Raw genomic sequence first — 21,715 nt, 5'->3', positions numbered from 1 at the left:
ATTAATCAAGCATGTTATGAAAGCCGCAGTAACAGCATCCCAACAGTAGCTCTCTCCCAACACCTCATTCGCTATACCCTAACACTGCACAGCTCTTTGCTACCCAGCTGTTGCATGCACATATGGTTTTAATATGGTGCAAATTGTATTGTCGTAAATTCCACTCTGTCATTTATTACAGTATAGAATAATGCTACTTTTTTAGACCCAAATGTAAAAAAAGCAGGAACCACATTCAGGCTTCATGTACTCTACAGCTCTTAAACCTGAGTTTAGGAGCTTTTGGCTTTTTTTTGCCAAAGCTTTCTAAATTCAACTCCATAAAAGCCTATGGGGTTGATTTACTAAAGGCAAATATACTGTGAAAATTGAGGGGGAAAAGGCCAAAAATGTAAAAAAATGCAGCCACCACATTCAGGCTGCATTCACATCTAAACGCGGCGTATTGTACCGCGATTTGCCGCGACAAATTGCGGCGTTTTGTCCCGCGATTTGCCGCGACAAAACACGTCGTTTTTAGCCTACAATACGCCGGAGGGGTGATTGAAACATTGTCAGCTATGCCGAACGCCGAAAGCCGCCTGAAAAAAAGGATCCGGGACTTGTTTTGAGCTTCAGGCGTACGGCGTTTCGGGGTTCGGCGTGGAGATGTGAACCATCTCCATAGCCGACAATGTTAAATCACCCCTCCAGCTTATTGCAGGCTGCAATAGCGTCGGGCTTCAGGCGTTAAAACGCCTAGGTATGAATGGAGCCTTAAACTTGAGTTTAGAATCTTTTGGCTTTTTTTTGCCAAAGCTTTCTAAATTCAACTCCATAAAAGCCTATGGGGTTGATTTACTAAAGGCAAATATACCCACTTCCCGACTGCCTCATGTAGATATACGTCGGCAGAATGGCACGGACAGGCACATCAACGTACCTGTACGTGCCTGCCTAGACGTGGGTCGGGGGTCCAATCGGGACCCCCCCTGCTACATGCGGCGGTCGGATCCCCTCGGGGAGCGAACCGGGACGAGGGCACGGCTATTCGTTTATCCCAAAAATGTGTCAAAATTGTCCGTAGTGTCTGCCATAATGTCGCAGTCACGAAAAAAATCGCTGATCGCCGCCATTAGTAGTAAAAAAAAAAAAAAATAATAAAACTATCCCCTATTTTGTAAACGCTATAAATTTTGCGCAAACCAATCGATAAACGCTTATTGCGATTTTTTTTACCAAAAATAGGTAAACGAATACGTATCGGCCTAAACTGAGGAAAAAAAAAATTTAGATATGTTTTTGGGGGATATTTATTATAGCAAAAAGTAAAAAATATTGCATTTTTTTCTAAATTGTCGCTCTATTTTTGTTTATAGCGCAAAAAATAAAAACCGCAGAGGTGATCAAATACCACCAAAAGAAAGCTCTATTTGTGGGGAAAAAAGGACGCCAATTTTGTTTGTGAGCCACGTCGCACGACCGCGCAATTGCCTGTTAAAGCGACGCAGTGCCGAATTGTAAAAACCCCTTGGGTCATTTAGCTGCATATTGGTCCGGTCCTTAAGTGGATACTATGCACGTTTGAAAGTGCAGTTGCATTCTGCAAGTGAAGTTGCTCCAGAGCTTAGTAAATGATGGAGAGCTCTGCTGACTTCCATCATCCAATCATGTGCAAGGAAAATTACAAAAACAGCATTTTTGCTTACACGTGATTGAATGATGGAAGTCAGCAGAGCTCTCCATTATTTTCAAAGCTCTGGAGCAACTTCACTTGCAGAATGCAACTGCACTTTCAAAAGTGCACAGGCTATTTGCCTTTGGTAAATCAACCACTCTGTGTCAATATACACACTGGGGGTTATTTACTAAAGGCAAATGCACTGCAAGTGCACCTGGAAGTAGATCTAAGGGGAAGATCTGAAATGAGGGGAATCTGATTTTGCTGTTTTTTTATTTTCCTTACATGTCCCCTCAGATCTACTTGGAAGTGCACAATGGATTTGCCTTTAGTATGTAGCACTACCCTCGGAGGAGCTGCTGGTTGTTTTGGGTCTACGCTCTGTGATTAACCCCTTAAAGTGTCTCAAAACCCTCCCTTGACACGCCTGGTAATATGGGAGTTGTGGACCATAGTAACTTGCGGGGAAACACAATATCCCATTACACTACAACAGATTATGAAAATAAAAGGGATTACCTTAAATTGAAGGGATCTTGCAGTATGAAAGATAGACTGCACACAGACTTCAAGATAACCAGAGTAAGGCTTTTACTTAAAGAAGGAACAATGGAACATGAATAAAACAACGTTACTCCATTTGCAGGTCCCTAGAATATCAATAACAACATTAAGGCTTAAAGCGGGGGTTCACCCTATAAAAAAAAAAAAAAAATTCTTCTAGCAATTCGGCATAGTAGCGCGAGCTACAGTATGCCTGTCTTAATTTTTTTATCCCCGTACTCACTGTTATATCGTACATAGAAGATTCCGACTGCCCACGGGGAATGGGCGTTCCAATCCAGACGGAAGGTGATTGACGGCCGGCTCTGGCGTGTCACGCTTCTCCGGAAATAGCCGAAATAGGCTTGGCTCTTCACGGCGCCTGCGCAGAGCCGAGACCTACTCCGGCTGTCTTCGGGGAGCGTGACGTGCCAGAGCCGGCCGTCAATGACCCTCCCTCTTGAAAGGAACGCCCATTCCCCGCGGGCAGTCAGAATCTTCTATGTACGATATAACAGTGAGTACGGGGATAAAAAAATTAAGACAGGCATACTGTAGCTCGCGCTACTATGCCAAATTTTATTCTAAAAAGTTGTTCTGCAGGGTGAAACACCGCTTTAAGTGTGAGCTAAGCTTCAATATCAGATAGACCTGTGTGAGCGCACAGCAAGAGGGAACCCTTCAACAAAACACATACATTGAAACGCCCTCTTGCCAAACCTCACCCAGCTCTCTGCCTCTCTACAATACCATATAAAGTAATGGAACTGATTACTCGGTCAACAAGTAATGCAACGAATATACAACTCTAAATAGATAACCCTTGAGTACTATAGCTATAGCTAATCAGGATGGCCTGGCGTCCCAGGCCAAACTTCAATACAGTCTCCTGCTAACAGTTCGGGCACTTATTCTTTGGCATGCCTCGGCGCACAAAGAAACAATTTATAATCTAAAAGGGTAATAGTAAACTGTTAAAAGCTTCCTGATTAGTCAAACCGCAAGATGGATATTAACGATCCGCCCTTCTGCAAGTCAATCAGTACTTTCAGGCAAGTGCCCGTCTCACCCAACCGGTTCAGGCCTTGTCCTTCTACGGCACACCGTCCGGTCGGTCAGCAGTCTCCGGTCCTCAGACAGGTCGCAGGGTTACTGGGACCTCGTCCGATGACTCCGGCAGAAACTCCGTCCTTCCTTCTCAAAGTCGCTCCGCCCGGGTGTATGTAGGCCTCAACTGCGGCATACTCCCAGTTGAGGCACTCCTAACAGCGTCCTCCTGGGTTGAAGAGGCGGTCCCGAGAGAGCGCGCCAAACATGTCCTCTCCCTTAAATTACCTCCCTTAGCAGGCGGTGTGGAAGGCAAAGCATCTTGGGGTTGCCCAGCTTCTCTCTGAGTAATGTAGTTCATTACAGACCAGGGCAAATAGAGTCTCTTCTCCTTCTGAACTCAATCCCCCAACATTCACTGCAGTACCAGAATGAAATGTAAACAACAGGTGGCTCTAACCCAACTCGGCCACCGGAGGGAGCTGAGATCCTTCACGATCAGCAATTGTAGTCTTTTGTTTAACATTAGAAAGGGCGATACCCCGCTACAAGTAAATAACCCCCACAGGCTTTTAGCACGGTTTAGGAGCTGCTGCAGTTAGGGGAGCTTCAACCTCCCTGTCCTGAACATGGAACAATCACGTTCAGGATAGTAGGGTTTTGACCGCTGGCCGCAAAACACGGCAAAATCACTGTAGAATGAAGCACCATTTTGCGCCATTTTGTGTTTTCATGCAGCCAGTGGTCAAAGTACATGAAGCCTTAAAAACTGGCAAGCTACAACATATTACTTTTTAGTTTCTGGATATTTTTGCCACTTTAATATCCTTCACAGGTGATATTTTTAGATTAAAGTAATCCTGTACAACAGCCGACAGCCGGTGGACTCCTCTTTAGATACCAGACTTGTGTTTTATAAAGAAAACAGACTAGATTGTAGGTATCACACTATCATGACCTGATATTCAGGTCTTTCAAAGCACATGTTGGAACATGATAAATAAAATAAAAGCAAAAAGTAAAAAAGGAGCAAACGAAAACAGTGCATGAAATAAGTAAATATAACATTCTATTCACACTGAGCATTTACATTACCTGATGACAAGCCAAGGCTCACTATTGTTTTCTCATCTGTCTCTGTAAGGGATGTTTGTGACATGATGTCAGCCACACTAAGCTTGGCGTTGTCACAAGGTGTGAAGACCTGTGAGAGGTGGATGATGTGTTTGTATTTATATATATAAGTGTAAAGGTCAGAGAAGTACTGTCATAGCTCCTAAATGTCCCTTATTAGGTGGGATTGTCCCTCCTTCAGAACCAAATCTGTCGGCACTTGACCTGATTTTTGGTTTGTGGAGCCAATGTATACATCTCTATGAAAAATAAACTACTTAACTTCAAGAACTGAATTATTGCACTTAGTCTTTCCTCGAACCTCCAAATTATTACATTTGTTATACTACAAACCAGTATAAGGGAACAGTAGTGATAAAAAAGATTTAGCTATTATTTTTGTACAATTCTTCATATGTGTAGCGCCCTGCTCCCAAAGATGGTGGCGCTATTTCAAATTTAGGGGATGTCTGGGCCAATAGTTGGGCCCAGACCTATTGAATTATATACTAATTTGCCTCTGTTCTGGCTGTGGTACTGCCTGGTAGTATTTTCCCTTGTTGCCTGTGGGTGGCGTTACCACTTCAGGCCCTTGTTGGAACGCAGGTGTACCATGGTGTATTGGGTGACCCTCCTCGGCAGCGGTGCAATGGGAGTGGTGACCCCGCTGTGCATGCTGGGAGGGGATACTTAAGGGGCAGACACCGTTTTCCGGGATCCTTCGCCTCGTGGCCCTTCTGGCATGAGGTGGGTGTGTGCGATCTCGGGACCACGTTGGTCTGAGGTTGTGTTCCTGTCGAGTAGGCCCAGCTATCCTGGCTGGGGCCTATGCTTTGAAGGTGATCCTGTGCTGTCTGTCCTGCGGGAAGAAGCCACTCAATGAAGGAAACCAGGGGAGGACCCTGTCCTGGAAATGACCGAGCGGAGGGCTGGTACTTTGGGAGAGGCCTGGTAACTTATTGAAGGGTGCACCGTAGCCTACAATACCTTACAGTCCGCCGGATTGGCTTAAAGGTTCTTTGGCTGTAAGGCAGGAAGTTTGGGACTTTAAATCCTGTGGCAGAGGATTCCTGACTATCCATTCTGTGTTCTCAGACGGTCTGTGGCAGAGACTGTTTCTATACTGTCCGTGCATCATTCCGGCTGCTAGCCCATGTGAGAGGGGTCTATCCGGGTGAGCAATACCCACTCAGGATTGAGTGGCGAATATTGGAACTTTGAATACTGTTGTGCATTCTGTACCGCGTGCCTGAACCTTCCCCTTCTCTATACTCTCTTCTTCCTTCGCAAGTTTTATGCAGTGAAAATAAAGCCTACAGTTGAAGGTTTTACATCTTGTGTGGACATTCCAATTTCTACAGACTTTCTTCCCTGGACAACGAACTTAGAGGTAATGTGCATTTCCCAAAATCTAAACCAGCAGCTCCTTCGGGGGTAGTGCTACAGGTGTAACTATGGATGTCGCAAGGGTATATCCTTTGCCTACATACTCTTTAAATTCTATCTCTTGCTAATATTAATATTAATATTATTCTGCTTGAGTAAAAATAATGTGTATGTAGCGCCTGGTTACTTCAAAGTACCGGTACTATTTAAACTTAGAAAGAGATCAGAGTGTAGTTAAACTCTGATCTGGTTAAAATGTTTAAATTGGGTCTCTGTCTCAACTTGCCTGTACTGTGGGCTCATTCTGTTGTGCTGGGGTGTTCTTCTCACCCCAGGGCAGTAGGTGGCAGCAGTGAAGTCAAGGTTTGGGTGCTCTTCCCCAGCAGCCAATCAGGAGGGTTGAGCCTCGCTGTGCATGCTGGGGAGGGTGTTTATGGGGCAGACGCCATTGGTTCTGGGTCCTCTTTTTCAAGTGCGGCATCCACCTTTAGGGTGTCTGCATCACAGCGCCCAGGCGCGTTATGGCCTACCTGGCCGGGGCTTGCGTGCCACATGGAGTTCCTGGTTCCGGGACCATATGGGTCCGGAACATTTGAGTCGTGGCAGGGAGCCCAGTGGTCGACTGGGTTCCCAATCCTGAAGATCCCAAGCGGTATAGCTGTTTGGTGGGGAGTCCATCTGAGGAGAGCAAATGAGAGGCTGGCGATCCAATAGGGTCTCGAGAATCCACCGGGGATCGAGGTATGCGGACACTGGGAGGCTGGTCATCTGTCAGTCAGTACCTGAAAGGAATTAGAAGGAGATCCACGTGTAATTCTACTAAGGAGGTTCATCTCCGTAACTACATTTAGGATGGCCTGTGGCAGAGGTTTCTTACTGAATCCATTCCAGGAGAGTCTGTGGCAGAGACTTTTCCTCAAAGGTTCAAGCGATACTCTGGCTGCCAGGTCAGTGAGAGAGGCCTGTCCAGGTACGCTATACCCACTTGGGCAGGAGTGGCGCAAGGAAGTGTTACACGTGGGAGCAGGACGGTTTCCCTATTACTACGCCTGAATTTGCTATTCTCCTTCTTCCTTCAAATCTACCTTCTTCACCACAAGTTTATTGTTTTTACCCGGCTGGGTAATAAAGAGCACAGCAAAATGCACCATACACCCCTAGAAATTCGGAGAGCCATGAGGTAAATGTGCCACCCAAAACAAACCAGCAGCTCCTCCGGGGGTAGTGCTACATGTAGGATGTACAGTGCATAATATGAATTTACTATCTTGGGACTCTTGTGGACTTTTTTTATTTTTTTTAAGATGACTGTACTATAGTTCTTGGGCATGCACACCTACTGTGATCATTTTATGGCCTGAATCCATGAATTATACAGTATATACCGTATTATGAAGAGTTCAGCTGGAGGTGCTTGAATACCCAAATATAGACAGGACCACACAAAACTACCAGGTGAAAAGGAATGAGTTGGAAGTATTGGCTTGAAGTTGGAGTATTTTAATGCCTTTGTTTACCTTTAGAGGTAAAACAAATCTTAATGCCTAAGCCCAATTTTGCAACTTTGACATGTGTTAATAAATTCGTACATATCATCACAACTACTTTGTGCATCCAGGTAGATTATACCTTGTTTTTTTCAGGACAAATTGGGATTTCATTTGGTGGTAAATGGTAATGGATATCTGCAGATTTTTTCTTTATTATTCATGCAAAACTGTCCTAAAATAGTAAAAAAAAATGTAGTTGTATATTTCTTGCTACTACCAAAACCTACCTTTAAAAAAACAACCCAAAATCAATTCTCCTGCTCTTGACGATTGCAGCGATACCACATATGTGTATGTTAGTTGTCGTTCGTACCCGTAATACAGCCCAGAAACAATAGTGCACATTTTGCTTCTTTTTTTTTTTTTATCCTACTTAAAACACACTGATACTAATTAAAAAAAAAATAAAAACATGTCCAAAAAATACCGACCCTGACCTTTGACCCCAACCTTGACCCAAACACTAACCTAGATATAACCTTGATCTAGGTATTAAAAAAAACCTTGATCTAGGTCTAAAATATATATATATATATATATATATATATATATATATATATATATATATATATATATATATATACTGTATATATATATATATATATATATATATATATATATATATATATATATATATATATATATTTTAATAGCTAGATCAAGGTTTTTTTTAATACCTAGATCAAGGTTATATCTAGGTTAGTGTTTGGGTCAAGGTCGGGGTCAAAGGTCAGGCCCCTGTTGTTGTTTTTTTTTTTTTTACTGTCAGTGTGATTGGGGAGATTCACCTCTCTATTTGTCATGTTTACTGTTATCATCAAAAGTGAAAGTAAAAGAAAATCACAAATTATGGGTTAACACCAGAACAGTAATTAAAGGGGAATCTTTTAAATGGGACAATAGTTTTGGTAACCCTGGTGATAACTAGGGATTTGCTCACTTTGAAGATACTTTGAAAGTAATGCTCCCAATAGGACCTAGAAGGCAAAAAAAAAAGTTATAACCCTCCCTTGCTCTATCCATAATGGAAAAAAATGTTTTTTGGCTTTAGTTCTACTTTAACTACTTCAGACACGGGCCATAGTAAAAAGACGGCCTCCAGGTGGCTCTATAAATCCGGGAGGCCATCTTTTTATGGCCTCGGGTCCTCCGGCCACTGGGGGGCGCGGGCGATGTCCGCCAAGTACCCGCGATCGGCAGTGACAGAGCAGGGACGTGGAGCTCTGTGTGTGTAAACACAGAGCTCCACGTCCTGTCAGGGAGAGTAGACTGATGCTGTTTGCCTTGTACATAGGGACACAGCATCGGTCACCTCCCCCAGTCAGTCCCCTCCCCCCACAGTAAGAATCACTCCCAGGATCCACATTTAACCCCCTTCTCGCCCCCTAGTGTTAACCCCTTCCCTGCCAGTCACATTTATACAGTAAACAGTGCGTTTTTATAGCGCTGTTCGCTGTATTAATGTCAATGGTCCCAAAAATGTGTCAAAAGTGTCCGATGTGTCCGCCATAATATCGCAGTCCTGACAAAATTCGCAGATCGCCGTATTACTAGTAAAAATAATAATAATAAAAAAAAAATCAGAATTCTATCCCCTATTTTGTAGCCACTATAACTTTTGCGCAAACCAATCGCTATACGCTTATTGCGATTTTTTTATTATTTGTTTTTTACCAAAAATATGTAGAATACATATCGGCCTAAACTTAAAAATATTGTGTTTTTTTTTAAAAATGTTTACTCTTTTTTTGTTTATAGCGCAAAAAATAAAAACAGCAGAGGTGATCAAATACCACCAAAAGAAAGCTCTATTTGTGGGGAAAAAAGGACGTCAATTTTGTTTGGGAGGCACGTTGCTCGACCACAAAATTTTAATTTAAATCGACGCAGTGCTGAAAGCTGACATTTCGCCTGGGCAGGAAGGGGGTATATGTGCCCAGTAAGCAAGTGGTTAAAATATTGCTTTCTGGTGACCTAACCATTTAAAGGGAAATTATCATGTATTGTAGCATATCTTGAGGGCCTGCTATAAAAAGCACAAGTAATCTTTGATGTCATTTAAATTATTTACAGATTTGTAGATTCAATTTTTTCTTTTATACAACTCATTAACACATATTTATTAATTTGTTTGTTAAGATCATGTTCACATTTAAATCTATAAAACTTTCAAAGATGACAGATTATCATACATAGATGCTTTGAATGTTGTGTAAGTGCAGGAAAATTGATGGGACATCTTGATTTTACAGGTACCAGGTGTGTGATGGTGGCTACAGTCTGTCTTGTGGATACTGATGTGTTCTTCCTTGTTGGCCACTGGAGTCTCAGGATGTTCATGAAAACAACAGTGTGCTGGTGAGTTACAGAGCCCCGGAGACCGCACTGTCAAATCTTCACAGTGTACTGGGCATGAGTCATTATTTCCATACATTCCCTCATACATGCTGCGTGTGCTCCGACTGACCTCAGGATTCTGACTAGAACAATGTGATGACTAAGGCAGGGCGTGCTTGTGATCTGACCTTGTGGGGCTGAGCTCAGTGTAAAAAGACAATGCCTAAAGCCAATTTCAAGATGGACTCCAACTATTTCTTACTATAAAGTCTTCCTCCTCTATTAAAATAAATAAAATAATAATAATTCATAATTTCTCGATGCTTCATGTTGGAGGTGAAGGTGTGGAGGTTAAATACTGCAGTTGCACTTTAATTATACATCTGTTATCATTTTTTCCCCCCGGAAATATTTGAATAATCTTTTTCAAAAGCCAACTAAGGATCATTTCAAAATATATAGAGTTGATACTGGATGCTTTTTTTTGTGTACCTTAATGTGTTAATCACTTCAGGTCTGGAAGGTTTACCCCCCTTCATGACCAGGCCATTTTTTTACGATACTTTAACTAATTGTGCGGCCGTGTGACGTTGTACCCAGGGGTCTAGTCCTGGGGAAAAAAGTGTGGGAACTCCCACCCAAGATCCACTCCCCCACCAAAAAAAAAAAAATGATACGCTCATATGCATAATTACTAAACCGCAAGAACTTTAAGCAAGTTCTTCCTAAATCCCGCAATAACTCGTGGCAGACCTCCGCAATGTCTCCTGGGAACAATGACAAAAACTCCCAGGAGACATTGGGGCTTTGAGGAAGTGACGGAATACCCGCACACTACCTGATAAATCCATATACAGGAAGTGGCCAGTAACATAAAGGATTAATAAGGTTCGCCTGCCCCTGATAGTGACTCGAGCTGGGCATCGCCGCTTAGTGAAGGATTGGCTCGGACGGCTCGGCTGCTCTAGTCCTGCAAAGGGACCTGCGTTCCTGCTGTGAAAAAAGTGCAGGAACTCCGTTTCCACGTGTTCCCGCAGGACTTGAGCCCTGGTTGTACCCAAATAACATTTATGTCCTTTTTTCCCCACAAATAGAGCTTTCTTTTAATGGTATTTTATCGACTCTTTAGATAACTTTTTTTACTTTTTACTTTCTGCTATAAAACATTACCAATAAAAAAGTAAAAAAAATCTTCATCAATTTAGGCCAATATGTACTCTGCTAAATATATTTGGTAAAAAAAAAATCTCAATACATGTATATTGATTGGTTTGAGCAAAAATTTAAGCAGCTACAAACTATGGTATATTTTTATTTCTTTTTTTTTACTAGTAATGGCGGTGATTATTGACTTATAGTGGGACCGCGATATTGTGGTGCACAAATCGGATGTCTAACTGATACCTTTGGCACTTTTTGGGGACCAGTGACACTAATACTGTACTAATGACACTGGAAGGGAAGGGGTTAACCTGAGGTCCGATCAAAGAGTTAAATGTGTTCCCTGAGTGTGCTTACTAACTGTGGGGGAGGTGCTTTGACTGGGGAAATGCATAGATCCGTGTCCCTGCTCAGCAGTAACACAGGATCAGTACATTCCCCTCTCACAGAACGACGGTCTGTCTTGTTTACATAGGCCTTTCTCCTAGAACCACTTTAATGCAGTTTAATAGATGGTACTTTATAAATGAGGGCCGATCAAAGGGTTGAATGTGTTCCCTGGGTGTGCTTACTAACTGTGGGGAGGGGGGGTGTAAAGATCTGTGTCCCTGCTCAGCAGTAACACAGGATCAGTACATTCCCCTCTCACAGAACAACGGTCTGTCTTGTTTACATAAGCAGACTGCCGTTCTCCTAGAACCACTTTAATGCGGTTTAATAGATGGTACTTTATAAATGAAAGTGTATTTAAGCATAAAAGTAAAAATTGAATCCATTGCAGCTTACCAGTTCATAGATGCTGTGGCTGCATTTGTTTTCTTATTTTAATGCTTTCTTTTTCCTTTGTCTTCATTTGGGGATATTTCCACTAGAACATGTTTGATCTTAGGGACAGTGTGCAGCATTTTTACCCTTGAACATGAAATGTGTTAGAGGTAGGACTACAGAACACCTCCCTTCTCCTCATCTGTAGCACTTAGAAAGGGGGTTCTGTAGTCCAAAAAGGAGAACTGGGCAGGTCTTAAAGGGGTTGTAAAGGTAATTTTTTTCCTAAATAGCTTCCTTTGCCTTAATGCAGTCCTCCTTCACTTACCTCATCCTTTGATTTTGCTTTTAAATGTCCTTATTTCTTCTGAGAAACCCTCACTTCCTGTTCTTCTGTCTGTAACTACACACAGTAATGTGCTATTAAAAATAAGTGTACTTGCACGTTGCTATGTTGTGCTATTGAGTGCTATAAGACTACAAACCTTACTAAGCAGATTGCTCACACTATACACACTCTCTAATGTGCAAAATGATATTCAAAAGTGGTTCCACACTCCCAAATGCTAATGTGCTAGTATCCCTTTAAATTTGTTTGCATAGCAATTTTCAGAATCAGCATATCATATGAAACCATATATAACATTAACAAAACTAAACAAACAATGCATCAGTCCATAAAGTGTCCTTGGTAGGCATTTGCTTGCATATGCTCAATCTTTCATAAAAAAACAGGCTTGTGTTCACATATCCAAACGACTGCTTCCTTAATTAGTGTTCACCACTATGTGCTCCAATCATCCACAAGCATTAGTGATAATCCCCTCATCTGGGGAATAAGACCAACCAATGGTCGATAAGCGCTTTTGTCCCTCTCTGGGGATCTGTAATATGCTGTTTCACTCATTTGCTGGTAATTTTGAGATTAGAATCCTCCTTCTCTGAAGCCTCGTACACACGACCGAGTTTCTTGACAAAAACCAGCAAGGAACTTGCTGGGAGATATTTTTTTGCCGAGGAAACCGGTCGTGTGTACATTTTCGTCGAAGAAACTCAACGAGCCAAAAAGAGAGCATGTTCTCTATTTCCTCGACGGGAATGGAAAAACTTGCCTTGTCGAGTTCCTCGACAGTCTAACAAGGAACTCGACGAGGAAAACGATGTGTTTCGCCCGTCGAGTTCCTCGGTCGTGTGTACAAGGTCTTACACTTATATCCAAGTTGGTTGGTTGGTCTTATCCCCCAGGCGAGGGCACATCGGATTAGGGTATAATCATTAATGTATGTGGGTGATTGGAGCACATAGTGGGGAACACTAATTAAGGAAGCAGTCGTTTGGATATGTGAACACAAGCTTATTTTTTTTATGAAAGATTGAGCATATGAAAGCAAATTCATACCTAAGGACACTTTATGGACTGATGCATTTTTTGTTTTGTTAATGTTATATATGGTTTGATATGATATGCTCAGGGCTTTTTTCAGGGGGAACTTGGGGGAACTCAGTTCCACCACCTCTGGCTCAGACCCTTTGGTGCTTGCTCACCACAATCACTTGTAAACACAGAAGTCTGGTTTTTGTGTTTACAAGTGACAGCTCTGCACTCTGTGTGTAACCCCCTGGACTCTGCACCCTTTAAGACCCTCCTACTGTTTGTGAAATCTGAATGGGGTCGTGGTTGGGTTCCTGCAGCTATCTTCTGAGAAAAAAAGCTCTGGATATGCTGATTCTGAAAATTACTATGCAAACAGATTTAAAGGGATGTTTGAATAGGTCTATCACACCCAACTTTCCGTTGTACACATTCAGTTCTCTAGTCTTTATTGTCCATTCAGCAACCACCATTCACTAATACTCTCCATCCATGCATGCCCCTGCTTTCCTAGACAGAATATATGAAGTCCTTTCCAATTCTAAGGTATGCCATAATTGTATGAACCGGGCTGGATAGTTGGCCTGGTAAACAGTGTGACAATCTGTAGTAAGGTTAATTCCCCTGTAGGGTAGATGGGATGAGACCCAGGAGAATTTACATATTTCTTATAGCTGGTTTTGGATTTCAGTGGGGAGAACTATGTTTAGCACTTTCAATAAAGACTCATTAACCCAAAGATGGGATGCTACCAAATTTTTGTAATGTGGAACTTGAAGTGGTTTGGGAAAAGAGTGGTAAGGTTTGTTAGTAATATATAGGACATCATCTGCTAATGGGGTTAACTTATGAGAGTGTCCCGCAATCTCAACTCTTGTAATATTCCCATTTTCTTTAATTAGCATTAATAAGGACTCTATAACAAGCACACAAAAAAAAATCATGAAAATGGGACATCTTTGGTGTGCTCCCAAGAGATAGGACATTTGGTGAATGGGAAATTGCCATATTTAATGTAGACTTAAGAGTGAGAGCATTGTGTTCTAATTTATTTTAAAACATTTTGCCTGAAACCCCAGTGTTCAAAATTATAGAACAAATTGTTCCGGGAAAGGGAATTCAATGTTTTCAATTTATCAAGGGAATGTAGTATCACTGGGATCTTCCATTGCTGGCCAAATGAATCAGGCGAAGAATTCCCCTGATGTCATTGCTTTTAAAGCCCCCCTTACATAGGTGTGCGCAGCCTATTGCATTAGGGTGTGCACCCCAAAGCTCTAACACATATGCATTTGACATATTTACCGGCCTCTTCCCGCTCTCCAACCTGAAACAACGGGAGGAAGGGGGAGCAAGGGAGCACATGGGGGACCCGGGCAACAGAAGGAAGAGGAGGGGTGGAATATATTAGTATTGATCCCCTATATTTTCCTCCTGTGGCAGCTGAATGTTGACAATAGGAAGAGGAGGAGAAGCCTAATTTCAGCTGCTGCAGGAGTAAAAGACAGATCGATATCACTATATTCCACCCACACAACCTCTCCTGTCCAGGTTCTGAGGGTCGGCAAGTTAGGATTGCGGTTTACCTGTCACCTGCCCACCATTGACAGGTTGCCAACCCCAGGATAAGAGTGTGCCCAGGCACACCTGGCACACCCCTTGCGCACGCCTATGCCCCCTTACATCAGGTTTCCCATTAGAAGCAGGAACCAACTAATCCAAAACCTTAGTCTATGCGCTGAGTCTTAAAATACACCACTGACCCTTGCTGCGTGCTGGATAAAATCTAGTAGCAAGCCAGTTGTGGCCCACAGGCTGTCGTTTTGAGTGTTATTTCAGTAAAAAAGTTATACCATATGGGGGTAACTTGATTATCTTCTGTAATTACCTGTATGTCAGTGATACATGTTTAAGTACTTTGTGTCTATACAGCACAGACATTTACAGCAGAGAGACGTGCATTAAGTTACAGTAGGCATGGCTTTTTGTTATGTTATGCTATGCATAGTAATGTTGCTCATGTATTGATCCCTTATAAAAGATGCATATGTGGCAAGCCAAGAACCATCTTTTACGACGATTATAAGAATGTCAGAATAAATGTGTGCCTTGTTTTTGGAATCTGTTCAGTTCAATTCATTATAACTGCTTCAGTCTGACACATTTGAGTGAAAAAAGTTCTGTGTATATGAAAAAATTACCATACAAAAAATGTTTAAAATTAGAAAACAAAAAATTGGTCGCACTACTACTTGGAAACATTGTGACCTTAAAGCAGTATTAAACCAAAAATCAAAAATGTATTATATTACAGCTTACCAATTATTATTTGTGATGGCTGTATTATTTTTCTTTTTTTAGGCTTTCTTTCTTCTATTTTCACCTTGTGGTCCAGGCAGTAAATCTGTTATTTTTCAAAAGAACAAACTATCAGTTCACAGGGATGTGATAAACTATTTAATACTGGCAGGGGTGCTTAAAGAAATCAGCATTTATTCATTTATGTAAAACCTTTATCCCAAAAGGAAAAAAAAAAACTGATTTTAAAGTGTGAGCTGGAGTTTGGCTTGTTAGTGTATCTGCTATCTAAGTCTCCCCTCCCCCAAGACTGACCATGCAGCTGTCCAAAGCTGCCCCCTGTGCTCCTTCATCCAGAGTAGGGACACTAGTCCACAAAGTGTGTTACTGGCCAGATAACCCAGTGAAAACAGAGGGGAAAAAAGTCTTAGGCCGCGCATACACGGTCAGTCCATCCGATGAGAACGGTCCGAAGTGCCTAAACACCATCAGTTAAAAAAATGAGTCCAACGCGGTGACGTAAAACACAACGACGTGCAGAGAAAAATGAACTTCAATGCTTCCAAGCATGTGTCGACTTGATTCTGAGCATGCGCGGGTTTTTAACCGATGCTTTTGCATACTAACCATCGGTTTTGACCTATCGGCTAGGCGTCCATCGGTTCAATTTTAAAGCAAGTTCTAAAATTTTTGACCGAAGGATAACTGACCGATGGGGCCCACACACGATCGGTTTGGACCAATGAAAAGGTCCTTCAGTCCGTTTTCATCGGTTTGGATAGACCGTGTGTAGGCGGCCTAAGAAAACGAATCTAACCAACACATGCAATTATTAAGAGGTTGCATATATTACATTTTTGGATTTGGGTTTAATACCACTTTCAGCTTATTCTCTTTCTTTACATGAGATTAGTACACCAGCCTATTTTACCAAAAGTTTATATAAAGGTACGGCTTTTTGACAATGGTATAAGCAGCATGACTGGTACACTTTTTAATACTGACATGCATGCACGCAGAGATCAGTGATATGTTGATGTTATTCTGGGCAATTTTGCATATGACATCTCTTAGTAAATGACTCAATTCATAAGACTTCGCCAGTAAAGTCACCTCTCTAATGAAACAAGGAAGTTTTTAGTGTTTGCATAATTCGAATATGAATGGTTGATTTGTTAAGTTTACATTTTGCAAAGTCACACACATATGGGCCAATATATGCCCTAGGCTTTTTAAAATCACCAAGGTTTTTGTTAAGCGTATTGCTTAACTTCGTAAGATATGTTTGTGTGCTTGTTAATGAAAGAAAAACTCCATCCAAAATGTATTTGGATCATGTAAGGGAAGAGTTAGAAGTAGACGTGAGTGGTAATCTTCCCAGCAGAGACTCATGCACCAACAAATACCGGGCAAAGCTTGTAATTGTCTCTTCCTCTGCTATTGCTGTCTTTGTTTCCAATTTTACTAGCTGTATTTAAAAGTGCATTTAGTGGATGAAATCTGTGTTTTTATAGCTTCCAGATCAAGTTTCCTTTACTGTAAGGCTGCATTTGCTTAGGTGTTTAGCCACGGTGCGAATCCCAACTGATTCTACTAATTCCTGCTGCCGGGATTGACAGCTGCGTATGGATAGCAGTGGCCGCCGAGCCTGTTCATTGCAACAACAGGCTGTCAACCGCTGCGTGCCTGTGGGATTCACACTCTGCCTAAACGCCCATGCCAAAGCAAATGGACAGTGAGAGAATATTTCTCCAAAAGGACACTGAGGCCTCGTACACACGACCGAGGAACTCGTCGTAAATGAAACATAATTTTCCTCGACGAGTTCCTTGTCAGGCTTGTCGAGAATCTTGACAAGCTTTTTTTGCGTACACACTGTCAAGACAAAATCTCGTCTTTCTCAAACGCGGTGACGTACAACACGTACGATGGCACTATAAAGGGGAAGTTTGATTCTATTGGCGCCACCCTTGGGGCTGCTTTTGCTAATCTCATGTTACTGCGTGTTACGTAAAAGTTTGGTAAGAGACGATTCGCGCTTTTCAGTCTGTAACAGCGTGACGAATGTGCTATTTCCATTACAAATCCTACTTTTACCGAAGGCACGCTCCCATCTCATACTTTATTCTGAGCATGCGCGGGTTTCTAAGCATACACACGAACGTGTTTCTCGTCGTAAACCAGCCCGACGAGAAACACGACGAGGAAATTGAGACTCCCAACAAGGAAAAAGAGAACTTGTTCTCTTTTTTTCTCGTCAAGTTCCACGACAGTTTTCTCTACGAAAAACATACACACAACCGTTTTCCTCGGCAAAAAAGCTCTGCCACCAAGTTTCTTGATGGATTCTGTCGAGGAAAACAGTCGTGTGTATGAGGCTTGATAGGAACTTTGTGGAACTTGACTGTACAGTTAGATGGGATAGCCTGGGCTGGAGCCCTCTAATTTATGAGCTTGTAGGTTAACCTAAAAAAATATATAGTTGTTTACAGGTACATTTATGTTTGATATTTCTCTACCTTGTTTAGAACCCAACTCTGCAAGAGCTAAATTCTTATTAAGTCAAGAGGGAGCTGAAGTGGCGCTTTACTTACCCTATTTCCTGCTTCGGGACTCTCCTTTTCTCCTTCTGGCACCCAGGCTGTGGACAGTCCCTTTTGGGTTTGATTTACTAAAACTGGTGTGTTCAGAATCTGGTGCATCTGTGCATGGTAGCCAATCAGCTTCTAACCTCAGCTTGTTCAATTTAGCTTTGGCCATAACATCTGAAAGCTGATTGGTTTCTATGTAGAAGTGAGCCTGGTTTTGCACTCTCCAGCTTTTGTCATAACATACAATGCAGGGCTATGTACCTGACATTGTACATGGAGGTGGTAGGTGTGTAGCCATGGCTTAGAGTGTCTTGGAGAGGAGACGTTGAAGGAGTGGACACACTGATAGACTGAACATACAGGAACGAGGAGTAAGGTATTACTTCTTATTCCTGTACCCCTAGACTTAGCCCCCTAGCAGTTAACCCTTGTGGTGTGGGGGAACAGTGTCGGGGATAGGCTCAAGGGTAGCTTTTGCCTAATACCTGGAGTTTGACTTTATAGTGATATTAAAACACAATTTTTTAAGCAATTTAACATGCTGGTATAAACATTCACCATGCATTCCACTTGTTTCTGCTTTTTTTCCTCCCAATTCAGCTGGCTCCTTTCCCTCGCAAGGTACTATGGAGTCCTGTCATAGTCACCCCATTTGTGCATACACCCCAAAGGACAACAAGGTGACATGTTGACATTGCCTTTGCCTGTTGTCCTGATGGACTGTCTGTGCGTGCAGCCAAATTTTCTCAAAGACGGACTTCGTACGCACAGTAGTGCTATGCATGCTGGTACATTATGAATGAAATCGTTTGACTGGTAGTGAGGTTATCAGTGCGCTCCCCCAGGCAGGAAGTTCGGAAGACATAAGGTGTGGGTGGATAATGATAAAAATGTAAGAGTTTATGGACTGTGCTAGAAAGAACTGAATATTGCACTGCCTTAAATGTAGAAATACCAGGGTCACTTAACCTCCCTGGCGGTATGATTCTTTCAGAAAAAAGGTGCTGAAAGCAGTACCATTATTTGCAAGGAAATTTGGCGTTTTATATTGTAGGCCTGTAATTCTTAGGAATAACATTTTTTTTAAAACAAAATTATAAATTATATTATAATAAATAGTTATAAATAATTATAACAAATAATAATATAATTATAATAAAAATTATTCAATAATGTAATCAACTCAAAATCACAGAAATGTGCTCAGTTGCAGAATTGTCGCTGTCATTACTTTTATTTTTTTATGACGAATTTCCCCACAAATCGATATCGCACAATTCTGCAAGTGATTATAATTTATTATCGCTGTTTTCTAGCTGCTCTAAAACCATTTTTGACATAAAGGGACACTTTTGGTTGCTATGGACAATCTACAGTTTTCAGGCAGAAAGAACAGTTTTTATTATATAAAAGAACATGTAGGGCACTGGGCAGACCACTAGGGACAAGGGTTGTGTGTATTTTTTACATACAGTATTGTAATCTATAAGATTACAGTATACTGTGTGTAATGTGTTTGTTTACTTTTTTTAATTTGGCGCCGTTCTCCGCCCCCGTGCGTCGTAACGTCACAGGGAACGGAGATCGGCGGCACACAGAGGCACTGTGTGAATCGAGCGAGGTCCCGCTCGCTCACACAGCGCGGTGGCATCGCTGGATCCAGGGACAAGATAAGTAAACAATGCCTGTGGATCCAGCGAGGCGAGCCCGAGTCTGACTTGGGGTTACCGATCCTAGCACAAAAATCTAACCCCGAGTCAGACTCGGGAATACCGCCAGGGGGGTTAAAAAAAGTCAACGTTTGGTGCTACTTTAATTGCAATATTTTCTCATTTCTCACCTGCAGGCTTACAGACATCCCATCGTCAATACATCAAGATTCCTTCAAGACTATGACCCAGCCCCTATCACACATCTGCCTTACCCAACAGACAATAAATGCATGAATGAATATACCTTATCCCTTGTACACTGTAATGAACTACAAGTGCCTTATGTGAAAGCTTGGCTTGCCATGCATTGCTGTCTAGTGATTTTGTCCAGTCCAAAGAAAACCAGAGCAGCCATGGCATCAAGCGGTCTCCGTCCCAAGCAAAAGTACACTGTGTTTAAAGATACTAGTTTTATCCACAACTTTTTCAGTGTGTCTAACTAAAAGAAAAGAATATTTTTGGAAACATTAAGCTGCATGCGTAATACACTTGTGGAGATCTTTTTCCAAAGAGAAAAAAAAATGTAAGAACTGTATTTTAAGATAGAGGGATTTTGTTCATACTATTTTTGTTAAAGTTAGCTGTATATATTTACTACACTAGATCTGCTTTTCCAGTATTATCTAGTCTTATGTCATTTCAGAGCTAGCGGGATTTGGATTAATCAGTTTAGAAGAACGATTTCTATTTTAATATGCTAAACTATAAAAAAAAAAGGTTTTATTTAATGTAGAGAAGATTCTCTGTAAAGTAAATCTATTGTATGTGAATTTATATTGTATTATAGTATGTTGGTGCCCTGTGCAGTTAACTAATTTTCTTGCCTTCTATATGGCCATGTGTAGCAGGTGTTTCTGTGTGTAGCCTTATACATGTATCCTAAAACACTCCAGACAAAACATCAGTTTTAGTAGTATATGCTTTATGACTGGTCATTTACTTGTCCATCTTTGTTTCTGAATGTACTGTTTTTAAGAAGACATTGCCCTTTTAAGACCTGTAGCAGCAACAAAAGTCTGTGACACCATTTTGCTTGTGGTACTGTATTTGTGACTACAGTTTAGTGTAATGCTCAAGTGGTCTTTCACATCCACGCCTACTGTAAATGTGCAAATACCACCAAAACAGTATTTTTTTAAATTGACTATGTAAGGGTTAGAACCAAGTCTAGATGAACAATTAGGCAAAATAAGCATGTGTTTAAGGCACAAAGGGAAGGAGGCACCATAGAGCTTTTCCTCTAGATATCATGCCCTTAAAGTGGTTGTAAACCACTGAAATAAAAACAAAAACAAAGCATAGCTTTCTATAGTGTGTACTTGCCTCAATCATGGCACCAAGTGTGATTTCTGTTTGCTGTTTCCTACCTTTGTTATCAGCCTGAGTAACTTGACAGCCTCAGCTGTGCATGTTTCCTTTTGTGAATGTGCAAAGGGGCGAGTGTCCATTCCCTCCACTCAGGTCTCAAATTATACTCAGCTCCCTGCTCTATGCAGTGCACTGCGTGACATCAGATCCCTACACTTATCCTTTGAACCCCTTTGCTCTGAACCAACCAATCTCATCCTCCTCCTCCACATATGTATATTTACTGAGATCCAGGTGAAAACAAGTATACATTTTTTTTTATCATTTACCAAAGAAGGGATTTCCCTCATAATTTCTAAATAAAAGGCTTCAGTTTGTTGCTTGATTTTGATCTATGCCCAAACTCCTAGGCCTTTTACACGGGGGAGATTCGTTTGACGGACTCTGCTTGCTCAGTGGGGGATCGCTCCGTTGATCCCCACTGAGCAGGCGGATGACAGGTCCATCTCCGCTCACTGTGCAGAGACGGACTTGTCTCTTCTCTATGGGGAGATTGTATCAAAATGGACTGCCCCTCTGGTGGATATCTGATCCACCAGACAGATGGTAAATAGGACCACCATCCGCCTGGATTTGGTGGACAGGATCAGATCGGATATCACGTCCCACGTCTCACGTCCCACCTGAAAAACAAACAGGCAAACCCAATCGAACAGCCTGTGTGAAAGGGCCCTTAAACAAATAAAATGAAAACATTTTTACAACAACAATGTAGTTTGGGTTTTGCTCTGGGGGTTTATAATTTTTCACACTTTTATATCACTTTTAGGACTTGAGCCCTAATATCTGTCAGTTAAAGGAGAAGTACAACC

General features: G+C 41.7%; 1 protein-coding gene across 4 annotated transcripts in view; it reads left to right on the top strand.

Moving 5' to 3' along the window:
• The window catches only part of RBPMS (RNA binding protein, mRNA processing factor), a 279,843-nt gene extending 259,011 nt beyond the window's left edge, over positions 1–20,832 (top strand). For 3 of the 4 annotated variants that reach the window (XM_040324575.1, XM_040324584.1, XM_040324592.1), the window contains one exon: positions 9,552–9,631. The gene's annotated coding sequence lies outside the window, so the exon portion shown is untranslated. Of the gene's footprint in view, positions 1–9,551; positions 9,658–19,669 lie in introns of those variants that run through there. The other variant, XR_005743616.1, reaches the window with a different exon arrangement.
• The last annotated feature ends 883 nt before the right edge of the window (positions 20,833–21,715 follow it).

Source organism: Rana temporaria, chromosome 1 (genome assembly GCF_905171775.1).
Source record: "Rana temporaria chromosome 1, aRanTem1.1, whole genome shotgun sequence".
Classification (NCBI taxonomy): Eukaryota; Metazoa; Chordata; class Amphibia; order Anura; family Ranidae; genus Rana; species Rana temporaria.
This window is presented reverse-complemented; position numbering and strand designations above follow the sequence as displayed.